The sequence below is a fragment of the Schistocerca gregaria genome, chromosome 7 (assembly GCF_023897955.1).
Source record: "Schistocerca gregaria isolate iqSchGreg1 chromosome 7, iqSchGreg1.2, whole genome shotgun sequence".
NCBI classification, from domain to species: domain Eukaryota; kingdom Metazoa; phylum Arthropoda; class Insecta; order Orthoptera; family Acrididae; genus Schistocerca; species Schistocerca gregaria.
The window spans coordinates 108415151-108439793 of record NC_064926.1 but is presented as its reverse complement, the minus strand read 5'-3'; the positions used below and the strand labels follow the sequence as shown (position 1 = coordinate 108439793).

The following is a 24643-nucleotide window of genomic DNA, read 5'->3' as shown; positions in this document are numbered from 1 at the left end:
GAAATTATCCTATTACTAAATACAGTTGTGCTGGTTACAGTTCGAACTGGACACGACGGAAGAGCGCGGGATGCGTTTCCTACGCCACATCTGACATTGCGCCTTAAATATTGTAAGACTGACATAATTCCGTCCTACCGAAAAAAGAAACAGATTTCGCAGTCAGGTTCTTGAGATAATGCTAGAGACGGAAGTCACTGGGGCTGTTGTCTCACACGTCAGATTGGCCGAGCGGTCTAAGGCGCCAGATTTAAGCTCTGGTTCCCGAAAGGGAGCGTGGGTTCGAACCCCACATCTGACAATGCATTTTAATCATTCAGAAACTAACCTACTCCATTCATGTTGTAGAACAAGTAAATTACGCAGAAACACGCCATGGAGGTTTTGCTAGGGAAGACAGTGGCAGCAGTGCTGGCGTCTCACGTCCCATAGGCTGAGCAGTCAAAAAGAAATAGCGGAACATACTTTTCCTGTGTCGAGTTTTAGCTCTTCTCACGGACGTTTCCGTGGTCGTTGTGTTGTGGCTCTGGGCTCGAAGCGACAGGCGAAAATGAGTCAACAGTGACACGTACGTGGTTCAATGAATGGCAGGGCCTTAATAAAGATAGATGAAACGGCGGTTGGGGTAGTGGAGTCCTGAAGCGGCCGTATTGCGCGGGCAATAAGCTCACCAAGTTAGACTGTTATTATGCTAATAACGAGGGGGCTGTGGGTTCGATCCCACCAAGGGCTATTCCATTTTGTTTCCCTAAAAGGCAAATCCCAAGTGATCTGTACAAGGACTAAGGCGTCCGCCCGTCTGGCGACGTTCTCGCCAACTTGTATGCCACGCCAAAGACACGGGTCCATGCCCGATCACCGAAATTCGACAGCGTTGGGCGTGGTTAGTACTCAGGTGGGTGACCAGCTAGGAAGTCCGCGAGCTATTGGTTTCTTCAGTTTTGCCTTTTTCCTTAGTTTTTGAGTCTGCTGCGCGGAAATCCTGCGGTCCAGCACGCTGACACCTCTCTTGCTTCTCGGTACGCACAGGGGCGAACCTGCGGCCACTGTCAAATGAAAGAGTCCGTTGTGTGTTTGTCGATTTGGCGTCTCCCAGTCGTTTCTAGCGCCAGTCCTCTACATATACGGCCATTTGCAAGCGTCAGCTTTCGCGTCAGCCGAGCAAAGTCGAGACAAGTCGACACATGAGGACACACGATGCTGTGAATCGTAATCCGCACTAGCCTTCGCGGAGCGAGACGAGGGGTGGAGGAAAACCATTCGTACCACAACTGTTCGGAAATTCGAAGATCAAGTAGCGTTGAACACACTCTCCTGAGTAAAGGAGACAACTTCCGTGTGGTGTCCGGGTTTCGAACCCGGATCAGCTACTTGGGAAGCAACCACGCTGACCGACACACCACCACTGCCTTCCCCTACAAGCTGTTTGCGCCGTGATGTGTCGCCTTCCCTCCTGGCGCCAGAGGACGAAGGCTATCTCGCTGTAGGCGCTCAACGCCGAGTGGAAGGCGAACACATCTGAACCCGTTTTCCTGGTGCTGCTAGGGCGATATACTGTGACTAGGCGCAGAACTGACTTCCACTGAAGAAATCTGCCCTTTAATGCACATCAGGGCCAACACGAAATTTCTAATATGAAGTACTCACTGACGATCCAAAGACGTTTCAGTACGTATGCGTCGGTACCGCCGGGGCAGTGCCTAAGTATTGTAAAGTGAAGGTGACAGTTCGATCCTCACACGAAGTATTTCATTGGCTTCCCACGAGTACGTAATGCACAGCGTGGCTGTTGCTAGGAAACGGCCTTAGATGCCGTTTGCTAATATCTGCTTTCTTTTGCGTCAATGTGGAAATTATCCTATTACTAAATACAGTTGTGCTGGTTACAGTTCGAACTGGACACGACGGAAGAGCGCGGGATGCGTTTCCTACGCCACATCTGACATTGCGCCTTAAATATTGTAAGACTGACATAATTCCGTCCTACCGAAAAAAGAAACAGATTTCGCAGTCAGGTTCTTGAGATAATGCTAGAGACGGAAGTCACTGGGGCTGTTGTCTCACACGTCAGATTGGCCGAGCGGTATAAGGCGCCAGATTTAAGCTCTGGTTCCCGAAAGGGAGCGTGGGTTCGAACCCCACATCTGACAATGCATTTTAATCATTCAGAAACTAACCTACTCCATTCATGTTGTAGAACAAGTAAATTACGCAGAAACACGCCATGGAGGTTTTGCTAGGGAAGACAGTGGCAGCAGTGCTGGCGTCTCACGTCCCATAGGCTGAGCAGTCAAAAAGAAATAGCGGAACATACTTTTCCTGTGTCGAGTTTTAGCTCTTCTCACGGACGTTTCCGTGGTCGTTGTGTTGTGGCTCTGGGCTCGAAGCGACAGGCGAAAATGAGTCAACAGTGACACGTACGTGGTTCAATGAATGGCAGGGCCTTAATAAAGATAGATGAAACGGCGGTTGGGGTAGTGGAGTCCTGAAGCGGCCGTATTGCGCGGGCAATAAGCTCACCAAGTTAGACTGTTATTATGCTAATAACGAGGGGGCTGTGGGTTCGATCCCACCAAGGGCTATTCCATTTTGTTTCCCTAAAAGGCAAATCCCAAGTGATCTGTACAAGGACTAAGGCGTCCGCCCGTCTGGCGACGTTCTCGCCAACTTGTATGCCACGCCAAAGACACGGGTCCATGCCCGATCACCGAAATTCGACAGCGTTGGGCGTGGTTAGTACTCAGGTGGGTGACCAGCTAGGAAGTCCGCGAGCTATTGGTTTCTTCAGTTTTGCCTTTTTCCTTAGTTTTTGAGTCTGCTGCGCGGAAATCCTGCGGTCCAGCACGCTGACACCTCTCTTGCTTCTCGGTACGCACAGGGGCGAACCTGCGGCCACTGTCAAATGAAAGAGTCCGTTGTGTGTTTGTCGATTTGGCGTCTCCCAGTCGTTTCTAGCGCCAGTCCTCTACATATACGGCCATTTGCAAGCGTCAGCTTTCGCGTCAGCCGAGCAAAGTCGAGACAAGTCGACACATGAGGACACACGATGCTGTGAATCGTAATCCGCACTAGCCTTCGCGGAGCGAGACGAGGGGTGGAGGAAAACCATTCGTACCACAACTGTTCGGAAATTCGAAGATCAAGTAGCGTTGAACACACTCTCCTGAGTAAAGGAGACAACTTCCGTGTGGTGTCCGGGTTTCGAACCCGGATCAGCTACTTGGGAAGCAACCACGCTGACCGACACACCACCACTGCCTTCCCCTACAAGCTGTTTGCGCCGTGATGTGTCGCCTTCCCTCCTGGCGCCAGAGGACGAAGGCTATCTCACTGTAGGCGCTCAACGCCGAGTGGAAGGCGAACACATCTGAACCCGTTTTCCTGGTGCTGCTAGGGCGATATACTGTGACTAGGCGCAGAACTGACTTCCACTGAAGAAATCTGCCCTTTAATGCACATCAGGGCCAACACGAAATTTCTAATATGAAGTACTCACTGACGATCCAAAGACGTTTCAGTACGTATGCGTCGGTACCGCCGGGGCAGTGCCTAAGTATTGTAAAGTGAAGGTGACAGTTCGATCCTCACACGAAGTATTTCATTGGCTTCCCACGAGTACGTAATGCACAGCGTGGCTGTTGCTAGGAAACGGCCTTAGATGCCGTTTGCTAATATCTGCTTTCTTTTGCGTCAATGTGGAAATTATCCTATTACTAAATACAGTTGTGCTGGTTACAGTTCGAACTGGACACGACGGAAGAGCGCGGGATGCGTTTCCTACGCCACATCTGACATTGCGCCTTAAATATTGTAAGACTGACATAATTCCGTCCTACCGAAAAAAGAAACAGATTTCGCAGTCAGGTTCTTGAGATAATGCTAGAGACGGAAGTCACTGGGGCTGTTGTCTCACACGTCAGATTGGCCGAGCGGTCTAAGGCGCCAGATTTAAGCTCTGGTTCCCGAAAGGGAGCGTGGGTTCGAACCCCACATCTGACAATGCATTTTAATCATTCAGAAACTAACCTACTCCATTCATGTTGTAGAACAAGTAAATTACGCAGAAACACGCCATGGAGGTTTTGCTAGGGAAGACAGTGGCAGCAGTGCTGGCGTCTCACGTCCCATAGGCTGAGCAGTCAAAAAGAAATAGCGGAACATACTTTTCCTGTGTCGAGTTTTAGCTCTTCTCACGGACGTTTCCGTGGTCGTTGTGTTGTGGCTCTGGGCTCGAAGCGACAGGCGAAAATGAGTCAACAGTGACACGTACGTGGTTCAATGAATGGCAGGGCCTTAATAAAGATAGATGAAACGGCGGTTGGGGTAGTGGAGTCCTGAAGCGGCCGTATTGCGCGGGCAATAAGCTCACCAAGTTAGACTGTTATTATGCTAATAACGAGGGGGCTGTGGGTTCGATCCCACCAAGGGCTATTCCATTTTGTTTCCCTAAAAGGCAAATCCCAAGTGATCTGTACAAGGACTAAGGCGTCCGCCCGTCTGGCGACGTTCTCGCCAACTTGTATGCCACGCCAAAGACACGGGTCCATGCCCGATCACCGAAATTCGACAGCGTTGGGCGTGGTTAGTACTCAGGTGGGTGACCAGCTAGGAAGTCCGCGAGCTATTGGTTTCTTCAGTTTTGCCTTTTTCCTTAGTTTTTGAGTCTGCTGCGCGGAAATCCTGCGGTCCAGCACGCTGACACCTCTCTTGCTTCTCGGTACGCACAGGGGCGAACCTGCGGCCACTGTCAAATGAAAGAGTCCGTTGTGTGTTTGTCGATTTGGCGTCTCCCAGTCGTTTCTAGCGCCAGTCCTCTACATATACGGCCATTTGCAAGCGTCAGCTTTCGCGTCAGCCGAGCAAAGTCGAGACAAGTCGACACATGAGGACACACGATGCTGTGAATCGTAATCCGCACTAGCCTTCGCGGAGCGAGACGAGGGGTGGAGGAAAACCATTCGTACCACAACTGTTCGGAAATTCGAAGATCAAGTAGCGTTGAACACACTCTCCTGAGTAAAGGAGACAACTTCCGTGTGGTGTCCGGGTTTCGAACCCGGATCAGCTACTTGGGAAGCAACCACGCTGACCGACACACCACCACTGCCTTCCCCTACAAGCTGTTTGCGCCGTGATGTGTCGCCTTCCCTCCTGGCGCCAGAGGACGAAGGCTATCTCGCTGTAGGCGCTCAACGCCGAGTGGAAGGCGAACACATCTGAACCCGTTTTCCTGGTGCTGCTAGGGCGATATACTGTGACTAGGCGCAGAACTGACTTCCACTGAAGAAATCTGCCCTTTAATGCACATCAGGGCCAACACGAAATTTCTAATATGAAGTACTCACTGACGATCCAAAGACGTTTCAGTACGTATGCGTCGGTACCGCCGGGGCAGTGCCTAAGTATTGTAAAGTGAAGGTGACAGTTCGATCCTTACACGAAGTATTTCATTGGCTTCCCACGAGTACGTAATGCACAGCGTGGCTGTTGCTAGGAAACGGCCTTAGATGCCGTTTGCTAATATCTGCTTTCTTTTGCGTCAATGTGGAAATTATCCTATTACTAAATACAGTTGTGCTGGTTACAGTTCAAACTGGATACGACGGAAGAGCGCGGGATGCGTTTCCTACGCCACATCTGACATTGCGCCTTAAATATTGTAAGACTGACATAATTCCGTCCTACCGAAAAAAGAAACAGATTTCGCAGTCAGGTTCTTGAGATAATGCTAGAGACGGAAGTCACTGGGGCTGTTGTCTCACACGTCAGATTGGCCGAGCCGTCTAAGGCGCCAGATTTAAGCTCTGGTTCCCGAAAGGGAGCGTGGGTTCGAACCCCACATCTGACAATGCATTTTAATCATTCAGAAACTAACCTACTCCATTCATGTTGTAGAACAAGTAAATTACGCAGAAACACGCCATGGAGGTTTTGCTAGGGAAGACAGTGGCAGCAGTGCTGGCGTCTCACGTCCCATAGGCTGAGCAGTCAAAAAGAAATAGCGGAACATACTTTTCCTGTGTCGAGTTTTAGCTCTTCTCACGGACGTTTCCGTGGTCGTTGTGTTGTGGCTCTGGGCTCGAAGCGACAGGCGAAAATGAGTCAACAGTGACACGTACGTGGTTCAATGAATGGCAGGGCCTTAATAAAGATAGATGAAACGGCGGTTGGGGTAGTGGAGTCCTGAAGCGGCCGTATTGCGCGGGCAATAAGCTCACCAAGTTAGACTGTTATTATGCTAATAACGAGGGGGCTGTGGGTTCGATCCCACCAAGGGCTATTCCATTTTGTTTCCCTAAAAGGCAAATCCCAAGTGATCTGTACAAGGACTAAGGCGTCCGCCCGTCTGGCGACGTTCTCGCCAACTTGTATGCCACGCCAAAGACACGGGTCCATGCCCGATCACCGAAATTCGACAGCGTTGGGCGTGGTTAGTACTCAGGTGGGTGACCAGCTAGGAAGTCCGCGAGCTATTGGTTTCTTCAGTTTTGCCTTTTTCCTTAGTTTTTGAGTCTGCTGCGCGGAAATCCTGCGGTCCAGCACGCTGACACCTCTCTTGCTTCTCGGTACGCACAGGGGCGAACCTGCGGCCACTGTCAAATGAAAGAGTCCGTTGTGTGTTTGTCGATTTGGCGTCTCCCAGTCGTTTCTAGCGCCAGTCCTCTACATATACGGCCATTTGCAAGCGTCAGCTTTCGCGTCAGCCGAGCAAAGTCGAGACAAGTCGACACATGAGGACACACGATGCTGTGAATCGTAATCCGCACTAGCCTTCGCGGAGCGAGACGAGGGGTGGAGGAAAACCATTCGTACCACAACTGTTCGGAAATTCGAAGATCAAGTAGCGTTGAACACACTCTCCTGAGTAAAGGAGACAACTTCCGTGTGGTGTCCGGGTTTCGAACCCGGATCAGCTACTTGGGAAGCAACCACGCTGACCGACACACCACCACTGCCTTCCCCTACCAGCTGTTTGCGCCGTGATGTGTCGCCTTCCCTCCTGGCGCCAGAGGACGAAGGCTATCTCGCTGTAGGCGCTCAACGCCGAGTGGAAGGCGAACACATCTGAACCCGTTTTCCTGGTGCTGCTAGGGCGATATACTGTGACTAGGCGCAGAACTGACTTCCACTGAAGAAATCTGCCCTTTAATGCACATCAGGGCCAACACGAAATTTCTAATATGAAGTACTCACTGACGATCCAAAGACGTTTCAGTACGTATGCGTCGGTACCGCCGGGGCAGTGCCTAAGTATTGTAAAGTGAAGGTGACAGTTCGATCCTCACACGAAGTATTTCATTGGCTTCCCACGAGTACGTAATGCACAGCGTGGCTGTTGCTAGGAAACGGCCTTAGATGCCGTTTGCTAATATCTGCTTTCTTTTGCGTCAATGTGGAAATTATCCTATTACTAAATACAGTTGTGCTGGTTACAGTTCAAACTGGATACGACGGAAGAGCGCGGGATGCGTTTCCTACGCCACATCTGACATTGCGCCTTAAATATTGTAAGACTGACATAATTCCGTCCTACCGAAAAAAGAAACAGATTTCGCAGTCAGGTTCTTGAGATAATGCTAGAGACGGAAGTCACTGGGGCTGTCGTCTCACACGTCAGATTGGCCGAGCGGTCTAAGGCGCCAGATTTAAGCTCTGGTTCCCGAAAGGGAGCGTGGGTTCGAACCCCACATCTGACAATGCATTTTAATCATTCAGAAACTAACCTACTCCATTCATGTTGTAGAACAAGTAAATTACGCAGAAACACGCCATGGAGGTTTTGCTAGGGAAGACAGTGGCAGCAGTGCTGGCGTCTCACGTCCCATAGGCTGAGCAGTCAAAAAGAAATAGCGGAACATACTTTTCCTGTGTCGAGTTTTAGCTCTTCTCACGGACGTTTCCGTGGTCGTTGTGTTGTGGCTCTGGGCTCGAAGCGACAGGCGAAAATGAGTCAACAGTGACACGTACGTGGTTCAATGAATGGCAGGGCCTTAATAAAGATAGATGAAACGGCGGTTGGGGTAGTGGAGTCCTGAAGCGGCCGTATTGCGCGGGCAATAAGCTCACCAAGTTAGACTGTTATTATGCTAATAACGAGGGGGCTGTGGGTTCGATCCCACCAAGGGCTATTCCATTTTGTTTCCCTAAAAGGCAAATCCCAAGTGATCTGTACAAGGACTAAGGCGTCCGCCCGTCTGGCGACGTTCTCGCCAACTTGTATGCCACGCCAAAGACACGGGTCCATGCCCGATCACCGAAATTCGACAGCGTTGGGCGTGGTTAGTACTCAGGTGGGTGACCAGCTAGGAAGTCCGCGAGCTATTGGTTTCTTCAGTTTTGCCTTTTTCCTTAGTTTTTGAGTCTGCTGCGCGGAAATCCTGCGGTCCAGCACGCTGACACCTCTCTTGCTTCTCGGTACGCACAGGGGCGAACCTGCGGCCACTGTCAAATGAAAGAGTCCGTTGTGTGTTTGTCGATTTGGCGTCTCCCAGTCGTTTCTAGCGCCAGTCCTCTACATATACGGCCATTTGCAAGCGTCAGCTTTCGCGTCAGCCGAGCAAAGTCGAGACAAGTCGACACATGAGGACACACGATGCTGTGAATCGTAATCCGCACTAGCCTTCGCGGAGCGAGACGAGGGGTGGAGGAAAACCATTCGTACCACAACTGTTCGGAAATTCGAAGATCAAGTAGCGTTGAACACACTCTCCTGAGTAAAGGAGACAACTTCCGTGTGGTGTCCGGGTTTCGAACCCGGATCAGCTACTTGGGAAGCAACCACGCTGACCGACACACCACCACTGCCTTCCCCTACCAGCTGTTTGCGCCGTGATGTGTCGCCTTCCCTCCTGGCGCCAGAGGACGAAGGCTATCTCGCTGTAGGCGCTCAACGCCGAGTGGAAGGCGAACACATCTGAACCCGTTTTCCTGGTGCTGCTAGGGCGATATACTGTGACTAGGCGCAGAACTGACTTCCACTGAAGAAATCTGCCCTTTAATGCACATCAGGGCCAACACGAAATTTCTAATATGAAGTACTCACTGACGATCCAAAGACGTTTCAGTACGTATGCGTCGGTACCGCCGGGGCAGTGCCTAAGTATTGTAAAGTGAAGGTGACAGTTCGATCCTCACACGAAGTATTTCATTGGCTTCCCACGAGTACGTAATGCACAGCGTGGCTGTTGCTAGGAAACGGCCTTAGATGCCGTTTGCTAATATCTGCTTTCTTTTGCGTCAATGTGGAAATTATCCTATTACTAAATACAGTTGTGCTGGTTACAGTTCAAACTGGATACGACGGAAGAGCGCGGGATGCGTTTCCTACGCCACATCTGACATTGCGCCTTAAATATTGTAAGACTGACATAATTCCGTCCTACCGAAAAAAGAAACAGATTTCGCAGTCAGGTTCTTGAGATAATGCTAGAGACGGAAGTCACTGGGGCTGTCGTCTCACACGTCAGATTGGCCGAGCGGTCTAAGGCGCCAGATTTAAGCTCTGGTTCCCGAAAGGGAGCGTGGGTTCGAACCCCACATCTGACAATGCATTTTAATCATTCAGAAACTAACCTACTCCATTCATGTTGTAGAACAAGTAAATTACGCAGAAACACGCCATGGAGGTTTTGCTAGGGAAGACAGTGGCAGCAGTGCTGGCGTCTCACGTCCCATAGGCTGAGCAGTCAAAAAGAAATAGCGGAACATACTTTTACTGTGTCGAGTTTTAGCTCTTCTCACGGACGTTTCCGTGGTCGTTGTGTTGTGGCTCTGGGCTCGAAGCGACAGGCGAAAATGAGTCAACAGTGACACGTACGTGGTTCAATGAATGGCAGGGCCTTAATAAAGATAGATGAAACGGCGGTTGGGGTAGTGGAGTCCTGAAGCGGCCGTATTGCGCGGGCAATAAGCTCACCAAGTTAGACTGTTATTATGCTAATAACGAGGGGGCTGTGGGTTCGATCCCACCAAGGGCTATTCCATTTTGTTTCCCTAAAAGGCAAATCCCAAGTGATCTGTACAAGGACTAAGGCGTCCGCCCGTCTGGCGACGTTCTCGCCAACTTGTATGCCACGCCAAAGACACGGGTCCATGCCCGATCACCGAAATTCGACAGCGTTGGGCGTGGTTAGTACTCAGGTGGGTGACCAGCTAGGAAGTCCGCGAGCTATTGGTTTCTTCAGTTTTGCCTTTTTCCTTAGTTTTTGAGTCTGCTGCGCGGAAATCCTGCGGTCCAGCACGCTGACACCTCTCTTGCTTCTCGGTACGCACAGGGGCGAACCTGCGGCCACTGTCAAATGAAAGAGTCCGTTGTGTGTTTGTCGATTTGGCGTCTCCCAGTCGTTTCTAGCGCCAGTCCTCTACATATACGGCCATTTGCAAGCGTCAGCTTTCGCGTCAGCCGAGCAAAGTCGAGACAAGTCGACACATGAGGACACACGATGCTGTGAATCGTAATCCGCACTAGCCTTCGCGGAGCGAGACGAGGGGTGGAGGAAAACCATTCGTACCACAACTGTTCGGTAATTCGAAGATCAAGTAGCGTTGAACACACTCTCCTGAGTAAAGGAGACAACTTCCGTGTGGTGTCCGGGTTTCGAACCCGGATCAGCTACTTGGGAAGCAACCACGCTGACCGACACACCACCACTGCCTTCCCCTACAAGCTGTTTGCGCCGTGATGTGTCGCCTTCCCTCCTGGCGCCAGAGGACGAAGGCTATCTCGCTGTAGGCGCTCAACGCCGAGTGGAAGGCGAACACATCTGAACCCGTTTTCCTGGTGCTGCTAGGGCGATATACTGTGACTAGGCGCAGAACTGACTTCCACTGAAGAAATCTGCCCTTTAATGCACATCAGGGCCAACACGAAATTTCTAATATGAAGTACTCACTGACGATCCAAAGACGTTTCAGTACGTATGCGTCGGTACCGCCGGGGCAGTGCCTAAGTATTGTAAAGTGAAGGTGACAGTTCGATCCTCACACGAAGTATTTCATTGGCTTCCCACGAGTACGTAATGCACAGCGTGGCTGTTGCTAGGAAACGGCCTTAGATGCCGTTTGCTAATATCTGCTTTCTTTTGCGTCAATGTGGAAATTATCCTATTACTAAATACAGTTGTGCTGGTTACAGTTCAAACTGGATACGACGGAAGAGCGCGGGATGCGTTTCCTACGCCACATCTGACATTGCGCCTTAAATATTGTAAGACTGACATAATTCCGTCCTACCGAAAAAAGAAACAGATTTCGCAGTCAGGTTCTTGAGATAATGCTAGAGACGGAAGTCACAGGGGCTGTCGTCTCACACGTCAGATTGGCCGAGCGGTCTAAGGCGCCAGATTTAAGCTCTGGTTCCCGAAAGGGAGCGTGGGTTCGAACCCCACATCTGACAATGCATTTTAATCATTCAGAAACTAACCTACTCCATTCATGTTGTAGAACAAGTAAATTACGCAGAAACACGCCATGGAGGTTTTGCTAGGGAAGACAGTGGCAGCAGTGCTGGCGTCTCACGTCCCATAGGCTGAGCAGTCAAAAAGAAATAGCGGAACATACTTTTACTGTGTCGAGTTTTAGCTCTTCTCACGGACGTTTCCGTGGTCGTTGTGTTGTGGCTCTGGGCTCGAAGCGACAGGCGAAAATGAGTCAACAGTGACACGTACGTGGTTCAATGAATGGCAGGGCCTTAATAAAGATAGATGAAACGGCGGTTGGGGTAGTGGAGTCCTGAAGCGGCCGTATTGCGCGGGCAATAAGCTCACCAAGTTAGACTGTTATTATGCTAATAACGAGGGGGCTGTGGGTTCGATCCCACCAAGGGCTATTCCATTTTGTTTCCCTAAAAGGCAAATCCCAAGTGATCTGTACAAGGACTAAGGCGTCCGCCCGTCTGGCGACGTTCTCGCCAACTTGTATGCCACGCCAAAGACACGGGTCCATGCCCGATCACCGAAATTCGACAGCGTTGGGCGTGGTTAGTACTCAGGTGGGTGACCAGCTAGGAAGTCCGCGAGCTATTGGTTTCTTCAGTTTTGCCTTTTTCCTTAGTTTTTGAGTCTGCTGCGCGGAAATCCTGCGGTCCAGCACGCTGACACCTCTCTTGCTTCTCGGTACGCACAGGGGCGAACCTGCGGCCACTGTCAAATGAAAGAGTCCGTTGTGTGTTTGTCGATTTGGCGTCTCCCAGTCGTTTCTAGCGCCAGTCCTCTACATATACGGCCATTTGCAAGCGTCAGCTTTCGCGTCAGCCGAGCAAAGTCGAGACAAGTCGACACATGAGGACACACGATGCTGTGAATCGTAATCCGCACTAGCCTTCGCGGAGCGAGACGAGGGGTGGAGGAAAACCATTCGTACCACAACTGTTCGGAAATTCGAAGATCAAGTAGCGTTGAACACACTCTCCTGAGTAAAGGAGACAACTTCCGTTTGGTGTCCGGGTTTCGAACCCGGATCAGCTACTTGGGAAGCAACCACGCTGACCGACACACCACCACTGCCTTCCCCTACAAGCTGTTTGCGCCGTGATGTGTCGCCTTCCCTCCTGGCGCCAGAGGACGAAGGCTATCTCGCTGTAGGCGCTCAACGCCGAGTGGAAGGCGAACACATCTGAACCCGTTTTCCTGGTGCTGCTAGGGCGATATACTGTGACTAGGCGCAGAACTGACTTCCACTGAAGAAATCTGCCCTTTAATGCACATCAGGGCCAACACGAAATTTCTAATATGAAGTACTCACTGACGATCCAAAGACGTTTCAGTACGTATGCGTCGGTACCGCCGGGGCAGTGCCTAAGTATTGTAAAGTGAAGGTGACAGTTCGATCCTCACACGAAGTATTTCATTGGCTTCCCACGAGTACGTAATGCACAGCGTGGCTGTTGCTAGGAAACGGCCTTAGATGCCGTTTGCTAATATCTGCTTTCTTTTGCGTCAATGTGGAAATTATCCTATTACTAAATACAGTTGTGCTGGTTACAGTTCGAACTGGACACGACGGAAGAGCGCGGGATGCGTTTCCTACGCCACATCTGACATTGCGCCTTAAATATTGTAAGACTGACATAATTCCGTCCTACCGAAAAAAGAAACAGATTTCGCAGTCAGGTTCTTGAGATAATGCTAGAGACGGAAGTCACTGGGGCTGTTGTCTCACACGTCAGATTGGCCGAGCGGTCTAAGGCGCCAGATTAATCTCTGGTTCCCGAAAGGGAGCGTGGGTTCGAACCCCACATCTGACAATGCATTTTAATCATTCAGAAACTAACCTACTCCATTCATGTTGTAGAACAAGTAAATTACGCAGAAACACGCCATGGAGGTTTTGCTAGGGAAGACAGTGGCAGCAGTGCTGGCGTCTCACGTCCCATAGGCTGAGCAGTCAAAAAGAAATAGCGGAACATACTTTTCCTGTGTCGAGTTTTAGCTCTTCTCACGGACGTTTCCGTGGTCGTTGTGTTGTGGCTCTGGGCTCGAAGCGACAGGCGAAAATGAGTCAACAGTGACACGTACGTGGTTCAATGAATGGCAGGGCCTTAATAAAGATAGATGAAACGGCGGTTGGGGTAGTGGAGTCCTGAAGCGGCCGTATTGCGCGGGCAATAAGCTCACCAAGTTAGACTGTTATTATGCTAATAACGAGGGGGCTGTGGGTTCGATCCCACCAAGGGCTATTCCATTTTGTTTCCCTAAAAGGCAAATCCCAAGTGATCTGTACAAGGACTAAGGCGTCCGCCCGTCTGGCGACGTTCTCGCCAACTTGTATGCCACGCCAAAGACACGGGTCCATGCCCGATCACCGAAATTCGACAGCGTTGGGCGTGGTTAGTACTCAGGTGGGTGACCAGCTAGGAAGTCCGCGAGCTATTGGTTTCTTCAGTTTTGCCTTTTTCCTTAGTTTTTGAGTCTGCTGCGCGGAAATCCTGCGGTCCAGCACGCTGACACCTCTCTTGCTTCTCGGTACGCACAGGGGCGAACCTGCGGCCACTGTCAAATGAAAGAGTCCGTTGTGTGTTTGTCGATTTGGCGTCTCCCAGTCGTTTCTAGCGCCAGTCCTCTACATATACGGCCATTTGCAAGCGTCAGCTTTCGCGTCAGCCGAGCAAAGTCGAGACAAGTCGACACATGAGGACACACGATGCTGTGAATCGTAATCCGCACTAGCCTTCGCGGAGCGAGACGAGGGGTGGAGGAAAACCATTCGTACCACAACTGTTCGGAAATTCGAAGATCAAGTAGCGTTGAACACACTCTCCTGAGTAAAGGAGACAACTTCCGTGTGGTGTCCGGGTTTCGAACCCGGATCAGCTACTTGGGAAGCAACCACGCTGACCGACACACCACCACTGCCTTCCCCTACAAGCTGTTTGCGCCGTGATGTGTCGCCTTCCCTCCTGGCGCCAGAGGACGAAGGCTATCTCGCTGTAGGCGCTCAACGCCGAGTGGAAGGCGAACACATCTGAACCCGTTTTCCTGGTGCTGCTAGGGCGATATACTGTGACTAGGCGCAGAACTGACTTCCACTGAAGAAATCTGCCCTTTAATGCACATCAGGGCCAACACGAAATTTCTAATATGAAGTACTCACTGACGATCCAAAGACGTTTCAGTACGTATGCGTCGGTACCGCCGGGGCAGTGCCTAAGTATTGTAAAGTGAAGGTGACAGTTCGATCCTCACACGAAGTATTTCATTGGCTTCCCACGAGTACGTAATGCACAGCGTGGCTGTTGCTAGGAAACGGCCTTAGATGCCGTTTGCTAATATCTGCTTTCTTTTGCGTCAATGTGGAAATTATCCTATTACTAAATACAGTTGTGCTGGTTACAGTTCAAACTGGATACGACGGAAGAGCGCGGGATGCGTTTCCTACGCCACATCTGACATTGCGCCTTAAATATTGTAAGACTGACATAATTCCGTCCTACCGAAAAAAGAAACAGATTTCGCAGTCAGGTTCTTGAGATAATGCTAGAGACGGAAGTCACTGGGGCTGTCGTCTCACACGTCAGATTGGCCGAGCGGTCTAAGGCGCCAGATTTAAGCTCTGGTTCCCGAAAGGGAGCGTGGGTTCGAACCCCACATCTGACAATGCATTTTAATCATTCAGAAACTAACCTACTCCATTCATGTTGTAGAACAAGTAAATTACGCAGAAACACGCCATGGAGGTTTTGCTAGGGAAGACAGTGGCAGCAGTGCTGGCGTCTCACGTCCCATAGGCTGAGCAGTCAAAAAGAAATAGCGGAACATACTTTTACTGTGTCGAGTTTTAGCTCTTCTCACGGACGTTTCCGTGGTCGTTGTGTTGTGGCTCTGGGCTCGAAGCGACAGGCGAAAATGAGTCAACAGTGACACGTACGTGGTTCAATGAATGGCAGGGCCTTAATAAAGATAGATGAAACGGCGGTTGGGGTAGTGGAGTCCTGAAGCGGCCGTATTGCGCGGGCAATAAGCTCACCAAGTTAGACTGTTATTATGCTAATAACGAGGGGGCTGTGGGTTCGATCCCACCAAGGGCTATTCCATTTTGTTTCCCTAAAAGGCAAATCCCAAGTGATCTGTACAAGGACTAAGGCGTCCGCCCGTCTGGCGACGTTCTCGCCAACTTGTATGCCACGCCAAAGACACGGGTCCATGCCCGATCACCGAAATTCGACAGCGTTGGGCGTGGTTAGTACTCAGGTGGGTGACCAGCTAGGAAGTCCGCGAGCTATTGGTTTCTTCAGTTTTGCCTTTTTCCTTAGTTTTTGAGTCTGCTGCGCGGAAATCCTGCGGTCCAGCACGCTGACACCTCTCTTGCTTCTCGGTACGCACAGGGGCGAACCTGCGGCCACTGTCAAATGAAAGAGTCCGTTGTGTGTTTGTCGATTTGGCGTCTCCCAGTCGTTTCTAGCGCCAGTCCTCTACATATACGGCCATTTGCAAGCGTCAGCTTTCGCGTCAGCCGAGCAAAGTCGAGACAAGTCGACACATGAGGACACACGATGCTGTGAATCGTAATCCGCACTAGCCTTCGCGGAGCGAGACGAGGGGTGGAGGAAAACCATTCGTACCACAACTGTTCGGAAATTCGAAGATCAAGTAGCGTTGAACACACTCTCCTGAGTAAAGGAGACAACTTCCGTGTGGTGTCCGGGTTTCGAACCCGGATCAGCTACTTGGGAAGCAACCACGCTGACCGACACACCACCACTGCCTTCCCCTACAAGCTGTTTGCGCCGTGATGTGTCGCCTTCCCTCCTGGCGCCAGAGGACGAAGGCTATCTCGCTGTAGGCGCTCAACGCCGAGTGGAAGGCGAACACATCTGAACCCGTTTTCCTGGTGCTGCTAGGGCGATATACTGTGACTAGGCGCAGAACTGACTTCCACTGAAGAAATCTGCCCTTTAATGCACATCAGGGCCAACACGAAATTTCTAATATGAAGTACTCACTGACGATCCAAAGACGTTTCAGTACGTATGCGTCGGTACCGCCGGGGCAGTGCCTAAGTATTGTAAAGTGAAGGTGACAGTTCGATCCTCACACGAAGTATTTCATTGGCTTCCCACGAGTACGTAATGCACAGCGTGGCTGTTGCTAGGAAACGGCCTTAGATGCCGTTTGCTAATATCTGCTTTCTTTTGCGTCAATGTGGAAATTATCCTATTACTAAATACAGTTGTGCTGGTTACAGTTCAAACTGGATACGACGGAAGAGCGCGGGATGCGTTTCCTACGCCACATCTGACATTGCGCCTTAAATATTGTAAGACTGACATAATTCCGTCCTACCGAAAAAAGAAACAGATTTCGCAGTCAGGTTCTTGAGATAATGCTAGAGACGGAAGTCACTGGGGCTGTCGTCTCACACGTCAGATTGGCCGAGCGGTCTAAGGCGCCAGATTTAAGCTCTGGTTCCCGAAAGGGAGCGTGGGTTCGAACCCCACATCTGACAATGCATTTTAATCATTCAGAAACTAACCTACTCCATTCATGTTGTAGAACAAGTAAATTACGCAGAAACACGCCATGGAGGTTTTGCTAGGGAAGACAGTGGCAGCAGTGCTGGCGTCTCACGTCCCATAGGCTGAGCAGTCAAAAAGAAATAGCGGAACATACTTTTACTGTGTCGAGTTTTAGCTCTTCTCACGGACGTTTCCGTGGTCGTTGTGTTGTGGCTCTGGGCTCGAAGCGACAGGCGAAAATGAGTCAACAGTGACACGTACGTGGTTCAATGAATGGCAGGGCCTTAATAAAGATAGATGAAACGGCGGTTGGGGTAGTGGAGTCCTGAAGCGGCCGTATTGCGCGGGCAATAAGCTCACCAAGTTAGACTGTTATTATGCTAATAACGAGGGGGCTGTGGGTTCGATCCCACCAAGGGCTATTCCATTTTGTTTCCCTAAAAGGCAAATCCCAAGTGATCTGTACAAGGACTAAGGCGTCCGCCCGTCTGGCGACGTTCTCGCCAACTTGTATGCCACGCCAAAGACACGGGTCCATGCCCGATCACCGAAATTCGACAGCGTTGGGCGTGGTTAGTACTCAGGTGGGTGACCAGCTAGGAAGTCCGCGAGCTATTGGTTTCTTCAGTTTTGCCTTTTTCCTTAGTTTTTGAGTCTGCTGCGCGGAAATCCTGCGGTCCAGCACGCTGACACCTCTCTTGCTTCTCGGTACGCACAGGGGCGAACCTGCGGCCACTGTCAAATGAAAGAGTCCGTTGTGTGTTTGTCGATTTGGCGTCTCCCAGTCGTTTCTAGCGCCAGTCCTCTACATATACGGCCATTTGCAAGCGTCAGCTTTCGCGTCAGCCGAGCAAAGTCGAGACAAGTCGACACATGAGGACACACGATGCTGTGAATCGTAATCCGCACTAGCCTTCGCGGAGCGAGACGAGGGGTGGAGGAAAACCATTCGTACCACAACTGTTCGGAAATTCGAAGATCAAGTAGCGTTGAACACACTCTCCTGAGTAAAGGAGACAACTTCCGTGTGGTGTCCGGGTTTCGAACCCGGATCAGCTACTTGGGAAGCAACCACGCTGACCGACACACCACCACTGCCTTCCCCTACAAGCTGTTTGCGCCGTGATGTGTCGCCTTCCCTCCTGGCGCCAGAGGACGAAGGCTATCTCGCTGTAGGCGCTCAACGCCGAGTGGAAGGCGAACACATCTGAACCCGTTTTCCTGGTGCTGCTAGGGCGATATACTGTGACTAGGCGCAGAACTGACTTCCACTGAAGAAATCTGCCCTTTAATGCACATCAGGGCCAACACGAAATTTCTAATATGAAGTACTCACTGACGATCCAAAGACGTTTCAGTACGTATGCGTCGGTACCGCCGGGGCAGTGCCTAAGTATTGTAAAGTGAAGGTGACAGTTCGATCCTCACACGAAGTATTTCATTGGCTTCCCACGAGTACGTAATGCACAGCGTGGCTGTTGCTAGGAAACGGCCTTAGATGCCGTTTGCTAATATCTGCTTTCTTTTGCGTCAATGTGGAAATTATCCTATTACTAAATACAGTTGTGCTGGTTACAGTTCAAACTGGATACGACGGAAGAGCGCGGGATGCGTTTCCTACGCCACATCTGACATTGCGCCTTAAATATTGTAAGACTGACATAATTCCGTCCTACCGAAAAAAGAAACAGATTTCGCAGTCAGGTTCTTGAGATAATGCTAGAGACGGAAGTCACTGGGGCTGTTGTCTCACACGTCAGATTGGCCGAGCGGTCTAAGGCGCCAGATTTAAGCTCTGGTTCCCGAAAGGGAGCGTGGGTTCGAACCCCACATCTGACAATGCATTTTAATCATTCAGAAACTAACCTACTCCATTCATGTTGTAGAACAAGTAAATTACGCAGAAACACGCCATGGAGGTTTTGCTAGGGAAGACAGTGGCAGCAGTGCTGGCGTCTCACGTCCCATAGGCTGAGCAGTCAAAAAGAAATAGCGGAACATACTTTTACTGTGTCGAGTTTTAGCTCTTCTCACGGACGTTTCCGTGGTCGTTGTGTTGTGGCTCTGGGCTCGAAGCGACAGGCGAAAATGAGTCAACAGTGACACGTACGTGGTTCAATGAATGGCAGGGCCTTAATAAAGATAGATGAAACGGCGGTTGGGGTAGTGGAGTCCTGAAGCGGCCGTATTGCGCGGGCAATAAGCTCACCAAGTTAGACTGTTATTATGCTAATAACGAGGGGGCTGTGGGTTCGATCCCACCAAGGGCTATTCCATTTTGTTTCCCTAAAAGGCAAATCCCAAGTGATCTGTACAAGGACTAAGGCGTCCGCCCGTCTGGCGACGTTCTCGCCAACTTGTATGCCACGCCAAAGACACGGGTCCATGCCCGATCACCGAAATTCGACAGCGTTGGGCGTGGTTAGTACTCAGGTGGGTGACCAGCTAGGAAGTCCGCGAGCTATTGGTTTCTTCAGTTTTGCCTTTTTCCTTAGTTTTTGAGTCTGCTGCGCGGAAATCCTGCGGTCCAGCACGCTGACACCTCTCTTGCTTCTCGGTACGCACAGGGGCGAACCTGCGGCCACTGTCAAATGAAAGAGTCCGTTGTGTGTTTGTCGATTTGGCGTCTCCCAGTCGTTTCTAGCGCCAGTCCTCTACATATACGGCCATTTGCAAGCGTCAGCTTTCGCGTCAGCCGAGCAAAGTCGAGACAAGTCGACACATGAGGACACACGATGCTGTGAATCGTAATCCGCACTAGCCTTCGCGGAGCGAGACGAGGGGTGGAGGAAAACCATTCGTACCACAACTGTTCGGAAATTCGAAGATCAAGTAGCGTTGAACACACTCTCCTGAGTAAAGGAGACAACTTCCGTGTGGTGTCCGGGTTTCGAACCCGGATCAGCTACTTGGGAAGCAACCACGCTGACCGACACACCACCACTGCCTTCCCCTACAAGCTGTTTGCGCCGTGATGTGTCGCCTTCCCTCCTGGCGCCAGAGGACGAAGGCTATCTCGCTGTAGGCGCTCAACGCCGAGTGGAAGGCGAACACATCTGAACCCGTTTTCCTGGTGCTGCTAGGGCGATATACTGTGACTAGGCGCAGAACTGACTTCCACTGAAGAAATCTGCCCTTTAATGCACATCAGGGCCAACACGAAATTTCTAATATGAAGTACTCACTGACGATCCAAAGACGTTTCAGTACGTATGCGTCGGTACCGCCGGGGCAGTGCCTAAGTATTGTAAAGTGAAGGTGACAGTTCGATCCTCACACGAAGTATTTCATTGGCTTCCCACGAGTACGTAATGCACAGCGTGGCTGTTGCTAGGAAACGGCCTTAGATGCCGTTTGCTAATATCTGCTTTCTTTTGCGTCAATGTGGAAATTATCCTATTACTAAATACAGTTGTGCTGGTTACAGTTCAAACTGGATACGACGGAAGAGCGCGGGATGCGTTTCCTACGCCACATCTGACATTGCGCCTTAAATATTGTAAGACTGACATAATTCCGTCCTACCGAAAAAAGAAACAGATTTCGCAGTCAGGTTCTTGAGATAATGCTAGAGACGGAAGTCACTGGGGCTGTTGTCTCACACGTCAGATTGGCCGAGCGGTCTAAGGCGCCAGATTTAAGCTCTGGTTCCCGAAAGGGAGCGTGGGTTCGAACCCCACATCTGACAATGCATTTTAATCATTCAGAAACTAACCTACTCCATTCATGTTGTAGAACAAGTAAATTACGCAGAAACACGCCATGGAGGTTTTGCTAGGGAAGACAGTGGCAGCAGTGCTGGCGTCTCACGTCCCATAGGCTGAGCAGTCAAAAAGAAATAGCGGAACATACTTTTCCTGTGTCGAGTTTTAGCTCTTCTCACGGACGTTTCCGTGGTCGTTGTGTTGTGGCTCTGGGCTCGAAGCGACAGGCGAAAATGAGTCAACAGTGACACGTACGTGGTTCAATGAATGGCAGGGCCTTAATAAAGATAGATGAAACGGCGGTTGGGGTAGTGGAGTCCTGAAGCGGCCGTATTGCGCGGGCAATAAGCTCACCAAGTTAGACTGTTATTATGCTAATAACGAGGGGGCTGTGGGTTCGATCCCACCAAGGGCTATTCCATTTTGTTTCCCTAAAAGGCAAATCCCAAGTGATCTGTACAAGGACTAAGGCGTCCGCCCGTCTGGCGACGTTCTCGCCAACTTGTATGCCACGCCAAAGACACGGGTCCATGCCCGGTCACCGAAATTCGACAGCGTTGGGCGTGGTTAGTACTCAGGTGGGTGACCAGCTAGGAAGTCCGCGAGCTATTGGTTTCTTCAGTTTTGCCTTTTTCCTTAGTTTTTGAGTCTGCTGCGCGGAAATCCTGCGGTCCAGCACGCTGACACCTCTCTTGCTTCTCGGTACGCACAGGGGCGAACCTGCGGCCACTGTCAAATGAAAGAGTCCGTTGTGTGTTTGTCGATTTGGCGTCTCCCAGTCGTTTCTAGCGCCAGTCCTCTACATATACGGCCATTTGCAAGCGTCAGCTTTCGCGTCAGCCGAGCAAAGTCGAGACAAGTCGACACATGAGGACACACGATGCTGTGAATCGTAATCCGCACTAGCCTTCGCGGAGCGAGACGAGGGGTGGAGGAAAACCATTCGTACCACAACTGTTCGGAAATTCGAAGATCAAGTAGCGTTGAACACACTCTCCTGAGTAAAGGAGACAACTTCCGTGTGGTGTCCGGGTTTCGAACCCGGATCAGCTACTTGGGAAGCAACCACGCTGACCGACACACCACCACTGCCTTCCCCTACAAGCTGTTTGCGCCGTGATGTGTCGCCTTCCCTCCTGGCGCCAGAGGACGAAGGCTATCTCGCTGTAGGCGCTCAACGCCGAGTGGAAGGCGAACACATCTGAACCCGTTTTCCTGGTGCTGCTAGGGCGATATACTGTGACTAGGCGCAGAACTGACTTCCACTGAAGAAATCTGCCCTTTAATGCACATCAGGGCCAACACGAAATTTCTAATATGAAGTACTCACTGACGATCCAAAGACGTTTCAGTACGTATGCGTCGGTACCGCCGGGGCAGTGCCTAAGTATTGTAAAGTGAAGGTGACAGTTCGATCCTCACACGAAGTATTTCATTGGCTTCCCACGAGTACGTAATGCACAGCGTGGCTGTTGCTAGGAAACGGCCTTAGATGCCGTTTGCTAATATCTGCTTTCTTTTGCGTCAATGTGGAAATTATCCTATTACTAAATACAGTTGTGCTGGTTACAGTTCAAACTGGATACGACGGAAGAGCGCGGGATGCGTTTCCTACGCCACATCTGACATTGCGCCTTAAATATTGTAAGACTGACATAATTCCGTCCTACCGAAAAAAGAAACAGATTTCGCAGTCAGGTTCTTGAGATAATGCTAGAGACGGAAGTCACTGGGGCTGTCGTCTCACACGTCAGATTGGCCGAGCGGTCTAAGGCGCCAGATTTAAGCTCTGGTTCCCGAAAGGGAGCGTGGGTTCGAACCACACATCTGACAATGCATTTTAATCATTCAGAAACTAACCTACTCCATTCATGTTGTAGAACAAGTAAATTACGCAGAAACACGCCATGGAGGTTTTGCTAGGGAAGACAGTGGCAGCAGTGCTGGCGTCTCACGTCCCATAGGCTGAGCAGTCAAAAAGAAATAGCGGAACATACTTTTCCTGTGTCGAGTTTTAGCTCTTCTCACGGACGTTTCCGTGGTCGTTGTGTTGTGGCTCTGGGCTCGAAGCGACAGGCGAAAATGAGTCAACAGTGACACGTACGTGGTTCAATGAATGGCAGGGCCTTAATAAAGATAGATGAAACGGCGGTTGGGGTAGTGGAGTCCTGAAGCGGCCGTATTGCGCGGGCAATAAGCTCACCAAGTTAGACTGTTATTATGCTAATAACGAGGGGGCTGTGGGTTCGATCCCACCAAGGGCTATTCCATTTTGTTTCCCTAAAAGGCAAATCCCAAGTGATCTGTACAAGGACTAAGGCGTCCGCCCGTCTGGCGACGTTCTCGCCAACTTGTATGCCACGCCAAAGACACGGGTCCATGCCCGATCACCGAAATTCGACAGCGTTGGGCGTGGTTAGTACTCAGGTGGGTGACCAGCTAGGAAGTCCGCGAGCTATTGGTTTCTTCAGTTTTGCCTTTTTCCTTAGTTTTTGAGTCTGCTGCGCGGAAATCCTGCGGTCCAGCACGCTGACACCTCTCTTGCTTCTCGGTACGCACAGGGGCGAACCTGCGGCCACTGTCAAATGAAAGAGTCCGTTGTGTGTTTGTCGATTTGGCGTCTCCCAGTCGTTTCTAGCGCCAGTCCTCTACATATACGGCCATTTGCAAGCGTCAGCTTTCGCGTCAGCCGAGCAAAGTCGAGACAAGTCGACACATGAGGACACACGATGCTGTGAATCGTAATCCGCACTAGCCTTCGCGGAGCGAGACGAGGGGTGGAGGAAAACCATTCGTACCACAACTGTTCGGAAATTCGAAGATCAAGTAGCGTTGAACACACTCTCCTGAGTAAAGGAGACAACTTCCGTGTGGTGTCCGGGTTTCGAACCCGGATCAGCTACTTGGGAAGCAACCACGCTGACCGACACACCACCACTGCCTTCCCCTACAAGCTGTTTGCGCCGTGATGTGTCGCCTTCCCTCCTGGCGCCAGAGGACGAAGGCTATCTCGCTGTAGGCGCTCAACGCCGAGTGGAAGGCGAACACATCTGAACCCGTTTTCCTGGTGCTGCTAGGGCGATATACTGTGACTAGGCGCAGAACTGACTTCCACTGAAGAAATCTGCCCTTTAATGCACATCAGGGCCAACACGAAATTTCTAATATGAAGTACTCACTGACGATCCAAAGACGTTTCAGTACGTATGCGTCGGTACCGCCGGGGCAGTGCCTAAGTATTGTAAAGTGAAGGTGACAGTTCGATCCTCACACGAAGTATTTCATTGGCTTCCCACGAGTACGTAATGCACAGCGTGGCTGTTGCTAGGAAACGGCCTTAGATGCCGTTTGCTAATATCTGCTTTCTTTTGCGTCAATGTGGAAATTATCCTATTACTAAATACAGTTGTGCTGGTTACAGTTCAAACTGGATACGACGGAAGAGCGCGGGATGCGTTTCCTACGCCACATCTGACATTGCGCCTTAAATATTGTAAGACTGACATAATTCCGTCCTACCGAAAAAAGAAACAGATTTCGCAGTCAGGTTCTTGAGATAATGCTAGAGACGGAAGTCACTGGGGCTGTTGTCTCACACGTCAGATTGGCCGAGCGGTCTAAGGCGCCAGATTTAAGCTCTGGTTCCCGAAAGGGAGCGTGGGTTCGAACCCCACATCTGACAATGCATTTTAATCATTCAGAAACTAACCTACTCCATTCATGTTGTAGAACAAGTAAATTACGCAGAAACACGCCATGGAGGTTTTGCTAGGGAAGACAGTGGCAGCAGTGCTGGCGTCTCACGTCCCATAGGCTGAGCAGTCAAAAAGAAATAGCGGAACATACTTTTCCTGTGTCGAGTTTTAGCTCTTCTCACGGACGTTTCCGTGGTCGTTGTGTTGTGGCTCTGGGCTCGAAGCGACAGGCGAAAATGAGTCAACAGTGACACGTACGTGGTTCAATGAATGGCAGGGCCTTAATAAAGATA

The 24643-nt window shown here is 50.6% G+C and overlaps 13 non-coding genes across 13 annotated transcripts; all 13 read left to right on the top strand.

Annotated features, from left to right (window-relative positions):
* Positions 1–217: 217 nt before the first annotated feature.
* Positions 218–301, top strand: Trnal-uaa (transfer RNA leucine (anticodon UAA)). Its single transcript has one exon. It is a non-coding gene; the product is annotated as a tRNA-Leu (tRNA).
* A 1765-nt stretch (positions 302–2066) lies between these two features.
* Positions 2067–2150, top strand: Trnal-uaa (transfer RNA leucine (anticodon UAA)). Its single transcript has one exon. It is a non-coding gene; the product is annotated as a tRNA-Leu (tRNA).
* Positions 2151–3915: 1765 nt separating this feature from the next.
* Trnal-uaa (transfer RNA leucine (anticodon UAA)) lies at positions 3916–3999 on the top strand. Its single transcript has one exon. It is a non-coding gene; the product is annotated as a tRNA-Leu (tRNA).
* A 1765-nt stretch (positions 4000–5764) lies between these two features.
* Positions 5765–5848, top strand: Trnal-uaa (transfer RNA leucine (anticodon UAA)). Its single transcript has one exon. It is a non-coding gene; the product is annotated as a tRNA-Leu (tRNA).
* A 1765-nt stretch (positions 5849–7613) lies between these two features.
* On the top strand, positions 7614–7697 carry Trnal-uaa (transfer RNA leucine (anticodon UAA)). Its single transcript has one exon. It is a non-coding gene; the product is annotated as a tRNA-Leu (tRNA).
* A 1765-nt stretch (positions 7698–9462) lies between these two features.
* On the top strand, positions 9463–9546 carry Trnal-uaa (transfer RNA leucine (anticodon UAA)). The gene has a single exon. It is a non-coding gene; the product is annotated as a tRNA-Leu (tRNA).
* Positions 9547–11311: 1765 nt separating this feature from the next.
* Trnal-uaa (transfer RNA leucine (anticodon UAA)) lies at positions 11312–11395 on the top strand. Its single transcript has one exon. It is a non-coding gene; the product is annotated as a tRNA-Leu (tRNA).
* Positions 11396–15008: 3613 nt separating this feature from the next.
* On the top strand, positions 15009–15092 carry Trnal-uaa (transfer RNA leucine (anticodon UAA)). Its single transcript has one exon. It is a non-coding gene; the product is annotated as a tRNA-Leu (tRNA).
* Positions 15093–16857: 1765 nt separating this feature from the next.
* Trnal-uaa (transfer RNA leucine (anticodon UAA)) lies at positions 16858–16941 on the top strand. Its single transcript has one exon. It is a non-coding gene; the product is annotated as a tRNA-Leu (tRNA).
* Positions 16942–18706: 1765 nt separating this feature from the next.
* Positions 18707–18790, top strand: Trnal-uaa (transfer RNA leucine (anticodon UAA)). Its single transcript has one exon. It is a non-coding gene; the product is annotated as a tRNA-Leu (tRNA).
* A 1765-nt stretch (positions 18791–20555) lies between these two features.
* On the top strand, positions 20556–20639 carry Trnal-uaa (transfer RNA leucine (anticodon UAA)). Its single transcript has one exon. It is a non-coding gene; the product is annotated as a tRNA-Leu (tRNA).
* Positions 20640–22404: 1765 nt separating this feature from the next.
* Positions 22405–22488, top strand: Trnal-uaa (transfer RNA leucine (anticodon UAA)). The gene has a single exon. It is a non-coding gene; the product is annotated as a tRNA-Leu (tRNA).
* A 1765-nt stretch (positions 22489–24253) lies between these two features.
* Trnal-uaa (transfer RNA leucine (anticodon UAA)) lies at positions 24254–24337 on the top strand. Its single transcript has one exon. It is a non-coding gene; the product is annotated as a tRNA-Leu (tRNA).
* Positions 24338–24643: the final 306 nt, after the last annotated feature.